Source organism: Netta rufina (assembly GCF_964035555.1).
Source record: "Netta rufina genome assembly, chromosome: 11".
NCBI lineage: Eukaryota > Metazoa > Chordata > Aves > Anseriformes > Anatidae > Netta > Netta rufina.
The window spans coordinates 22119324-22131617 of record NC_140134.1 but is presented as its reverse complement, the minus strand read 5'-3'; positions in this window follow the sequence as shown (position 1 = coordinate 22131617).

Genomic DNA, 12294 nt, shown 5'->3' with positions numbered 1-12294 from the left:
AGACTTCTTTCAGAACATTGCCATAAGTTATATATGAGGCAAGAAGGACGTAAAGTTGTTTGAGTGTGAGAAACCTGAACGTGTCTTTGTCTTGCTGGCTGCTCAGTCAGTGTAAGGTTCTGCTGCTATGGACCCTCAGTATCACAGAGCCCTCAGAGCACCTTCCTCAGCCTGGCCAGAACCAGGACAAAGCGGGCAAGAGGGCAAAACTGACCTCTGCAGGCCACAGCACAGGTAGCCTTGCCAATGTCTGTGCCCAGGAATTACAATGCTATAGCTACTCCACAGGTGGAAGCTGACAGCGGTGATTAGGTTTTCAGATGAACACAGCTACATTGTGACTATAACAAAAAGTACACAAAAGTGCCCCGTGAGAAATCATGATATTTCCCAATATACCTCATATACTCGGTACCACAGGTGTGGGCATCTCACCTATTCCTTTTGTCCTACTCCCCCACTGCCTTCGTGGTAAATGCTTTTTAAAGTAGACTTCAATAGTGTTAACTTTTGAAAAATATCAAAGTACATCAAAAGCAAGTAGACTTATAAAAAAAGATACAGTATTTCAAAGTATTTTGCAATCTTACAGATGCTGGATCGTAGGTTAATGCAACAGAAGAGGACTTGGGGAGGGAGGGACACATTTCCCCTCCATAGAAGACTGGTGAAAAAGACATTTCTTGTGTAATGCTAGAAATGATTTTTATCTTTTTTTTTTTTTTTTTTTTTTTTTTACATCTGAATACACAGTCCTACCAAGCACTGTGGAGCAATTGACCTTTACTTTGAAATCACACATAAATCCAAAGCACACAGATGGGTTAGTGGGTGCCACCTCAGAACTTCTACCAACAATTTGAACATCTGGCCCAAATTAAAGAGGGGCCCCAAGATCAAACTCGGCACAAAGACGTTGCATATCAACACCACGGCATGCTCGGAATAAAAACGTTGCAGGGTGAGGAAAGCAAAACAGCCAGCAGAGCTCCATCCAGCTGATGCACAGGCTCCCTGCAGCACTGGCTGCTGGGGCGCTGGAAGCTCATTTTCAGCAAGCACAGTGAGATTAGAGCCACTGCAGTCGGTGCCCGAGGGCTCTCTGCAATTTAACCCTCAAGGGGAGAACCTCTCCGTGTCCTCCTGGCAGCAGCTATTGATGTTCTCAGCACCGAGGAGCACAAGATGCTGCAGAACTCCGTGCTCCTGACCTGGGCAAGGGGCACAAATGCGCCCAGAGGGGCCTTGCTGATGGACTCATGGTGAGGATGTAAAGCTTCACCTCCTGGAGAAACTGGGCTACACGTGTAGATCACTGTAACAGAAACAGTCTCAAGGAACAGGCTGAAGAAGCTGTCCTAAGACCATCTTTCTGGCAGAGGTCCCCAGGAATAGTTACTCCTCTCTGGCTGCTGGCTGCTCGCTCCTTTTACCCAGAGCAGGATCGTGCCCTTGGTGCTCTTCTGCTGGACACCTTCAGCACCAGTCACTGCTGCTCAGGGCAGCCCCGTGCACATCGTTGTGCATCCTGAGCACTCTGATGCTATTAAACTGAAGAGATTTATTATTAAATCCCAGTCACTCTGAAGTGAGTTATCCAAGTTTTAGTTGAACCAATTAACTGATATAATACATGGCTCTTGCTTTCCCAAATGAAGAGAAGCATCTTGCTTTCTGCTCATGTCTCCCTGTGAAAATGGTTTTTAAACACTTTAATCTAATTAACTTTTTGAGACTGAGAATCTGCTGAAGGAGTTCAGGTGATGAGAACTGGTGATTGATGTACACGGTGCTAACCAAGGAGAAAATCTCTAGGGTTGTGAGGGGGGCTTAGGAAAACAAATCTCCTTCTTAGGAGACAGCAGTCAATGTCAGGGAGGTCCGGCTGGCTGATGTGCTGTTAAAGTGAGGCTGGAGGGACGAAGCAGCCAGGAAGAAGCATTTTCAGAAGGCACCAGCTCAGGGCCCCCTGCAGCCAGCAAAGCTGCACAAAAGGGGTGCGTGGGACCGAGACCACAGAAAAGTGGCTGCAGCAGGGAAGCCCAGGATGTGCACACGTGTGCAGACTGACACCCACATTTCCCAACAGCAAAGGCTCTGCCACAGAAGCAGTATTCTCTCTGTCGTAGGGACCCTTCCGAGGTTTCCCTGCTTTGCTGTGATGCAGCATGCAGTGTCTTGACCATCAGCTGTTTAGCGCAGACGCGTCAGGCTGAAACTGGAACTGGCCCAACACAGAGCCTGATGCTGCAGAGCTCTGCAAGAACAGGTAGCAGAGTCCTCGGGAGCTTAATGGGAATCATTCACATAGCGACGACCTTGCAAGCCCTTGCGAGAATACAGGCCTTGGTTAGCTCGCTGGGAATTGGACAGCCATTGTCAACCTCGTGTGGACCTGAAGGCAGCACCAGATTACAGAGAGAAGGCAGCTGTACCTGCCTCACAGGTCAGCATCTGGTGCAGGGTAAATAATGCAGAGTCACAGAATGGTTTGGGTTGGAGGAACCTCTGGAGGTCATTGGCCAACTCCCTGCTAACTAAATACCTGTATTTAGCCCAAATCATGTCCCACTGGGACAGGCCCCAGAGCCCTGCTGGCACGGCTCTGTCAGCCCTGACGCTGCCAATGTCACCCTCCCAGCTGCCCCACCAAGGGCACGAGGGACGGTCCCGTGCCAGAAGTTGATGGAAGTTGTGCTCCCTGGCATTCTGAGACTCGAGCTATTTGCAGAGATGAGAAGAGGGCATTGAGGGCATCTTAGTTTCTCAGCTGCTGCATAAGCAGATTAACTTTACTTGCGGCTGATCCATGGAGAAATGGATCAGCAGGAGCCCCTGACAAAGACAGATTTCTCCCCTGCTCACATTCTGCTTGCTCACAATAAACACTGGATGATGTTATTTACATGACCTGTCTTCTCTTCTCTCATTTGCATCACTTTACAACTCAACCTCCAGCCTGGGTCACAGCCCTGCCATTAAAATAGGCCCTTCCTGAAGCAGCCCTGAAGCCATTTTTCATCCTGATCTCTGTTCCCAAGCAGTACTTGTGACCCCAACTGCAGTTCCTTGGAAAACAGAGTTAGAAGACGGGAAAGTAAAGCGACTGCTGTGAAAAGCTCCATCATTGTCCCCCCAAGCCAACACGGGTCCCACTCTGCACCCAGGGCAGCCCCTGCTCCCCTTCGGGGGACAAGAGGCTGAGCCCTGGTGAGCCCCCCTGCCTCTCCTGCTCAGCGAGTGCTGTGCCACTCCTGGGGCTCTGCAGAGGCAGAAGGGCACAGGGAAACCTCACACACTCTCCCAGACAGGGAAAGCAACTTTGGCATTCAAGATATTTCCCCGTGTCTACCAAATTCTTCTACCAAAAACCTGATGCTATGCACGTCCTTACAACAGCATCTGCAGGACGCCCCCATAACAAGCCAGAAGGTTGCTGCCAGTGGTGTCCTCTTTTCTCCTTTCCCTTCCCTACACAGGCTATCTGCATCAATCACTATTCACTGGAAGCTTCCCAGACCAGCAGTCATAGGGAAGACGACCCCTGCATTATGTGACAAGTACAACACGAGTAGGGCTGACTACAGCTCTGTGCAGGAGAGGCAGTAAGAATCAACTGTTGCGATGGCTGCTGCTTTATTGGCACACAAATTAAATTAGAGACGCACACATTTCATATAATTGAAAACATGCTAATGCATATGGACAGCTCTTCTAGTCCTCAGATCAATAAACTGTTGCTTTTCCTATACTGAAATGCCAATTCCTCTTAGAGCAATAAAGAAAATCTGCCAAAATCCTAATTAGTAGTTTATCTTTAAAATCCTGAATTTTCTACTGTGAAGGAAGAAATACATACACAAAATTCTCAGCTGTGATAAGGAGTGCTTTCCAATCCATATGTTGTAAGAAATCATTTTCCTTTTTGCTTAGGACAAAGAGAGGTAAACAGCATGTTTCAAATTCAGGTCATGGTTTGACACATGGAGCAACAATCTATGATGCTCAGTTTGTGGCTTTCTTAGTCTATAATGGGAAGAAAACAAAAAAACACCACCCTATCCTAGGAATCGACTGCAAGCTAAAATGAGGTGCACAAACAGCGCGAGGAATTGGTCTACTGAGATAGTAGTACTCCTGCACTCAGACACACAAATCCTGATCACCTGCTGGCAACAAATTACTCCAGATTTTAGAGCTCTTCCCTGGGATTGTCGTTTCCAATCGGCCTCCAGAGCACGCATGCTAAACAGCAGCAGCCGCTTGTGTGCAGTTGGGAAGAGTGAAAGAATTAGCCAGGCTCCAGGACTGTTCCTCACGGCCCAGCAAGCTCCCATTGAAACTCTTAATACTTAATAAGCATTTGGCCTTAATTGCTGATTTTATCTCAGCCTGGGACGTGTGCCGTACCCGCTGAAGAGCGCTTGTGGCAGCTGTATGGCTGCCCAGCGGGGTTGGGGACACACCAGGGGAGCTGACCCAAGTGACCGAAGGGACATCCCATACCATGTGGCATCACACTCGGCAATAAAAGCTGGGGAGGAAGGGGGAACGCCTGGAGTGTTGGTATTCATCTTCCCAAGCAGCTGTTATGCATGATAAGTCCTGCTTTCCTGGACAGGGAAGTAGCAAAAAAAAAAAAATCCAGATTGCATTGCCTTACCTAGTACGCTGCCCTGGCCTCAAGCCCTGAGTTCTCGCCCTTTACCTCTCTGGTTCTCCCCCAGCCCACCAAATACAGGGCAGGGAAGAGGCTCTCTGAGATCACAGCAATCTCTGCATTCTCAGCTCCCGCTTTATTCACGTTCACATTATTTGGTGTTAAATAATCCATGAGAAATTAATTCTAATACGTAATCCTTTGTCCAGCAGAAAGACATATCATATATTAGGTCATAAAACAGAGTATGTATAGCTACACGGGCACGTACTTGCATGTGATTTCAAGCACAATCACAAACTCTCCTGGAGGTAATGATTGCACTTATGCTGTCTTTTTTCCCCCACCCCTTAAAGATGCTCCAGTAATTTTATTGGCTGCAAAAGGGCCTTTGAAATCTGGCCTAGCAAAACCCCCTCAAGCCACAGAAGTCTTTTTATGTCCCATGGAATCTCATTTATATTTAGCAGAGTTTAAATTATTATTTTCCTTCTGTGTGTGTGTTCTCCAGCAACAAACTAAAACAGTAATTGAATATGAATGCTTTGAGAAGCCACAACCACACTGAGGCAAACAAAACTCACCACCACCACCACATGAAAACGCTTGTCCTCACTTTGCTGAGCCACAGCTTCTCTGTGGTGCACCCGACCTTTTCCCTCTGGAAGCAGGAGATCCCCTAAAGCTCTCTGCACGTGGTCAGAGGCCACAGCTGATCTTCTATAGGGATATATAGGTTTGGGGATTTGTTCTCCCCAAAAGCAAATTTGTTTTAATTTGTCATTAAAGGGATTCCATGGGCACCTTATTGCTGCATACATAGCTGTGACTGCTTCTATTAAAAAGAAAAAAAAAAACTTATCCATTTGCAAATATTATTTAGAGAAAGCCTGCCCCCCCCCCCCCCCCCCCAGCCCCAGCCCACACAAAATGCTGAAGTCTGCACTGAACCTCCCAAAGAGATGGGTTCCTGGGCCTGGCGGGACAGGACCCCCGTCCCAGCACTTCTCCCCAGACACAGGTGTACTCTTCTGATCAGTTTTAATTCAGAAGTGCTGCCCTGAGTCAATCCCAGACGTTATTCAGCTGTTTTCATTACACAATAAGTTCTAAGAGATTGTTTCTGATACACACTCCAAATAACTTAGAAATATTTCCAAATTTCAGGTGCCCATAAATAAACGTAATAGTATTTCAATTAAACAACACAACAAAAGAACATACAAACACACAAGGAGTACCAATTCTTTTCAAGCTGTTCCAAGTGCGGTCTTTAAGCTTAACAAACAAAAGCAAACATTTTCCTTTGTAATCAACATGCCTTAATTGTCTTCTTCATCCAAAGTCACATTTTCCTTCAGAGATGGGAAACCTGATGCTGAGATGTTTATGAATCAGAATGAGAAAAGTGTGTCTGTGCCTCCTGGCCTCCTTCCAAAACACTCCTTACTCTAACCTAGGCATCACAGCCATTTACTCTTTCTTTTTCCCTGCTTCAGTTCTCTTTCTACTATATATATATATTATATTTCTTATTGGATCTGCATAGCTTTAATCTTACTATTGCTCTCCATCCCTATAAAATGGTACCTTGCTGAGTAGATCTGCCCAAGGATGTGCTAAAAAGAGAAGCCTGAACGGATGGGTGGCCTGTCTGACCTCACACTCAGTACTTCCCCCTCTTGTCAGCTACTCTAAGGATGAAAGATGCTTTTGATGCATGAGAGTAATACTTAGGCAGTTGTGTAAATATAGCAAAAAATAGCTAGAAATAAGGGGGAAAAGCAGCAGCGTAGAATACGACTAGCTAATATGCATTGCTTTCTTAAGAAGTACATTGTAAGGTGCACGTACGTGTGCAGGTACGCCCACGTGCACAGCTTTGAAGATCTGAGTATCGGCAGCTTTCTTCACTTGCCTCTTTGTACATTCTCTCTAACAGCCTCAGCCCGCTCGTCCAAGCTGCCTCTGGATGAATACGAGGAAAGGCTCCTTCTGGAAGCCGTGGAAGAACGGGAGCCACTTGTGATGACAGAGCATCTCACCCTTAAAAGACACAAAATCTCTCCCAAGACAGATGTTGTTAATAAAGCTCAGCACATTGTTTAATCTGCCTTGTTCTTGTAATGAGCTTTGATAAAACCTCACATGAAGGAAGAGTTGTCAGGGTAGCACACAACTATTCTAACACAGCATCAAAAGGTAAAAAGTACGAGCAAACTGTTGTCAACAGAAGTATGCCTGCGGTAAATCACTATGCCACTATTTCTTGGTCTTTGTGCTTTGTCTTTTTGCTTCAAGAAGAAATGTCTTTTTGCTGAGCACTGTATGAGTGCACAGTGCTAGATGTGCTCATTTCAGTCTATATTTACAGTGTTGGTTTTGGATAGACTGCTGCTGAGTTTACTTACAACACATGGTTGACCTGTGCCCCACCTTAACGAAGCTTGAACAAGCTGTAAGAGATGTTGCTTGCAAACCCAAAGCAAGCAGCCGGTGGTAATTTGAACACCAGTCGCTGCTCAACCCAGAAGCAGTAAACAACAGGTTTCAAAGAATCCCATTTCAGTGATACTTCTCCTTCTCAAGCCAACAGAAATCCAGCCTACGAGTGCATGGTAGGACAACCCAGCCTTGAAAAGATTACAAAGCACGCTCCAGAATGACCCCTCAGAAGTCCTCATAACAAGTGCTGATATTGAAAGTAATTATTTTTATTAACTGCTATTCTTGCAAATGAGCAAACAAAACTATTAATAGACACAGCTCTAAGATAAGCAGACGGTATTTTTGAAGCCACTTTGCAAGACAACTATTCTTTAAGCATTTATCTCATCCACCAGCTGAAACAATTATATTGAAAAAAAATATTCCCTGCTACAGTGCTATTTTGGTATTAATAACTTGTACTCTAACTGTAGCCTTACAAATCTACGTGGAAATGCTAGTAGGCTGTGCTGCTCATTTTGACAGTTGCGCAGCTTACCAACAGATGGAGTATGTTAATCAGTTTTTCAAGTATAAGCTAGAAGCCTAGGCTAATTTAAGTTCCCTATGCAGAATGCTTGCAAAAAATACAAACTCCTGATATGTGAAAAAAAAAAAAAAAAAAAAAAAGCAGCTTCATTCTGCTGAAGCTGGAAAACAGGATTTCGGAATATTTAAGTATTTACTTTTAAAATCACTAGCTTTCCATAATGCTGAGGAGCTTATAAAATCAGTATGCTCTCATATGCAGTATTCACAATTTTACACCTGATTATATACAAAATTTTCAACTCCACAGCTGCATTTCCACCATTTAAAAAGAGGAAGAAAATCCGGAATGAGCCAGAGCAACACCCCAGGCAAGAAACTCAAAACGAAGTCCCAGAGGGGCGCTCAGCCCAGCCATGTTTCTTTAGGGCCCACCTTACTGACAGCCGAATAACTCGATAAACAAGCACAGCTCCCACCTTTGGCCATAGCCAGCCCTCGTCTGTCCCAGTACTGGCAGAAACGGGCACTGAAGTCAGCTGGGGGCTGCGAGCAGAGGCTTTCCCGGGGGTCTTCTGCATCCCCACCACCACCCCCATTCTGCAGCCCCCCACTCATGTTAGCTGAGGACCCACCTCTTCCCAAGCTCAGGATGCCAAAGCCCATTCTGCTGCACACTTCACTAAAACTATTTTTCATCAAAATCCACCTGATCTCCCTCGCAAACCAGATATCTCTCATGTCCCCGGTGCTTTGAATTGTCCTTAACTGCCCTGCGCAGCCTCACCTGGGACCCTTCCACATCCTCCTCATGGGCCAGGAGCTCCATTTAAGCCATTTAAATACATCAAAACTCATCTTTCATTTAAAAACCTGTTTCAGATTCTGAAGGGATCGAAATACTTGACTAGTAGAACAATTCAGACTTTTTCTAATTTGTTGGTTTAAGTGTCAAAATGTCCTGTCAATAATATACCCTGGAATACTATAGCTCTAAAAATACCGTTATGTGGGGCTCAAACTTTACAACAGAAAATGAAGGGAAGTAAATAATAACCAGAATACCCTTTACAAAGTAGAATATCTGAAGGAAAGTAAAACAAAAATCAAAGGTAATATGCATTTCATCAGCAAAACCACCCTGCTCAGTGAAACCAACCGAGGAGAATGTCTGTGACCTGCCTGCAAATGCTCTGGAAAAAAATGATGCCTGGGAAGCTTTGGAAAAGCTCTTTGCATGCGACACAGAGGGCTGTGCCAGGCAACTGCCTGGGGAATTTCAGGTACTTGTAAGTCAGTATGCATATTCTTGAAAGACAATAAGCCTTTTAGGAACTCACTGCCTATCTGTTCATCACTATACATGCCCCAGATCCATACAAAGAAATGATAAAATGTCTTTTCCCCCTTGACCTGTCTAGTCTTATAGCCAGAGCTTCCAAAGGCATTTGATTTCTCACTTGCCCTTAGCACCACTGTAAGCATTTTTCCAGTGCGTGCTCATTTCTAGCACTGCAGGCCCTCAGCTGAGAGTGACTTTACTTCTGAAATACCTCTAAATATGTTTTCTGCTCACCACAGTACTGATCAATAGCTCAGGAGAGAGGATGCACTTTCAGGTCATTAGGGGTGAGGTCTTGATTATGAAATGTGGGGCCCGAAGAATACATTATTCAAGGTAGTAACAGCACAGAGATCGACAGAGCAGTTTTGTAGCCTACTAGGTTACTTTAAATGATTTCTTCATGTTCAGCATCTCACACGCTGCAGTGTATACTTCCCTGCAGTCACCACTGTGTTCTAATCATTCTTTCTTGGAAAATGTCAGCACCTTCCAGAAAAACTGTGATTTTATATTATCAAATGTCTCCCTATTTTTATGACATCCTACTCATGTTAATAGAAAATTAATTCAATTAATTCATTCTTCTTCTCTGTAACTTACAGAAAAAAATAATCCACAAATAGAGTTGAATTAGGATTTTTTTATTATCTTAATGAATTTGCCGTAGGAGTTTGCTATTTTACTACTACTCTTCTGTTAAATCACACTTGTATATACTAGTATTATCAGCAGCAGACAATTGGTGTACGTAAGCTCAGCAAATATCAAGCCTTGTCTGAAGACAAGCTCCAGGGTACGTTCCGATTTACAAGCAAATGCATCCTTCCTGTGCCGTTCCCCTCTCCGCTCCAGTCACGCAGCTTGGCAAGGGGAGGCTGATCCGAACAGGGATGCTGTGGCTGCTGCAGCATTTACCAGGAGCCACACCTGCCACTGCGGGGACACGGCCAAGGACGGTGTTGCAGTGCCTTGCTGTGAGATCTGCCGGTCACTGCCAGTGCTCTTCATGCTTCATTGTCTCTCCCAGACTCTGCGCTCCCTAGAACATCATTTGTTCCCAAGAGGACCGTGTCCATAGCTTTATGCTTTGGCCCTCACTCACCAGAAGTATGTTCCTGTAACAAAGGCCACGCGGCATCACATAGGAGGTCCCTGTGTTCTCCGAGCAGTGAGGAAGCAATGCCTAGGGGCAGAGGTATACAGCGCCCCTTTACCTCGGGTGCCCTCCCACTAGTCTAGGTTAGGCACACGGTTTGAATCCCAAGTGTGCTCGGCAGTCTTTGAGGACCTGCTCCTCTCCTGACTTCTGTAACGCCTTTCTGCATGCCGTATTCCTGACCTCCACAACACAGCAGTGGTGGTGCATGATCAAACCGTGCAGTGTGCGGAGGAAGCACGCCCTTCTATTTAATCCTGCTGCCCAGTGTTTGCTAGTTGTACCCGCAGAAGAAGCACTTAATAATCTTTCTTATTCATCTCCTACATATTATTCATCACTTTAAATACCTTTATCACGGTCCTTCTCCCTGTCATCTTTTCCGAACCCCCTTGCTGTCTCCCTGTACCAAAGCCACTCCACACACCTTTGATCACCCCCATTTCATAACCTTCTCATAAGCCTGTGATGAGAATCGCAGTGTTCAGGAAGCAGAAGCACAGAGAGAATTCATACATCGACAATACCTTCCATTTTATTAGTGCAAATTCATACACTGACAATACCTTCCATCATTCTTAATTTCTGTCCTAACAATACCCTTTATTCCACTTTCCCCACCTTTTCTTTAATACCCGCGAGGATAAAGGAGACGTTATCAGAGATTGCTAAGAGCCCACTGTGTGTGTGGTGTTGCAATTGTTTTCTTTCTCCTGCATGCATTACTTGACATTTATCAAAATTGAATTCCTCTGCTGTTCTATTTACTCAGTTACTCGGTGTCATGAAATTCAGTAACCCTTTCCAGTCCGCTTCATTTTTGATTACTCTGAAAAACGATGCTTAACTTCCACAAATTATATTGCCCTGTTATTCAGTGCTTTTTTCCCCCTCAGATCCCTTATGAATAGGTGGGAAAAGGTCACAAACTGTTGTGTCACTAGTAAAGAAACTCCTAACTTCATTCTTCCTAGCTTTTCACTAATTACTAATCCAGGAGCAAACTTGTCCTCTTTATAGCTTACTGGTTTAATTTAGGAAAACTTCACAAGGAATCTCAAGAAAACTTTCTTAAATTCAAGCGAATTGTGATGATCGAATCACTGATGTTTCCCGTTCCCCTGACATAATCTGCACCCCAGCTAAAGTCTTTGAGGAGAATCTTCTGTAGTGAACAGAAATACAGAATCTTTTCTGTTACAGCCATATTTCAACTCAGCTGCTTCTTTTGACGCTTTCTAATACACGTGAACGTTTTCCATTCCTTTAGAAAGTTTATCTTCAAGATCATTTTGGTCTGCCACACAGTATTTCTACATTTAACTTGACAGATTGCTTTTTCTATTTTCTTTGTTTGGACACAACTTCTGTTTCTTAGGAAGATAGCTGAAAACTTAAAATAGCATCTCCAACTGTGTTAAAGTACACTTATTTCTGAGATCCTGCCAGTGTTTTTGATAAGTGACCTGCCCCTGGGCTGGGCTTCCAATACTCTGTCTTGAAAGAAACTCTGTATTATATAGAAACGTTATATCCCCCTAAACACTTTTCTTTTGACAAACCCCGATTTGCATATCTCCTCTTTCCAAAGTTAAGCATTACTACTGTATATTTTGATATTTTTTTCTTTGTTTCTGCAAGGATGGTAAATTTGAATACTTTGTGACTACTCTTACAGAGCAGTTCTTAAGTAGAAAGATATAGGAGCATGTAAGGTTTTGATTCGGTCATGAACAATTTTTCTTCTTAGCATCCTTCAGTTCCTCCAAGGCACGTATGGTGTTTAAAGCTTAGCTGTGCTCGCTTTGTGTCTCACAATGACAGCTATGAAGTGTATAACAGGCAATGGATCTTTCCATTACCACTGTATTACGGTGAGGTCAAAGAAGCCAAGATAAACCTTTCTGAAGGACTAGCCAAGCTCCCGGGCAGAGGTTGAGCTGAAGATGCCAACAGATTATTCCAACACTTGGCGTAAGATCATGGTCAAACACTAGACCACAGCTCGGGAAGGCTGGGCAAGAACACAGCCATTCCAGCAAGGCACAGAACAGACTAGGACTGGATCACGGGGCCTGAAATGAAATGCAAATTAATCGGAAAACCGCTTGCTATTGCCTCACCTCTCAGATATGCAAAGGCAACCACAAAAAACGT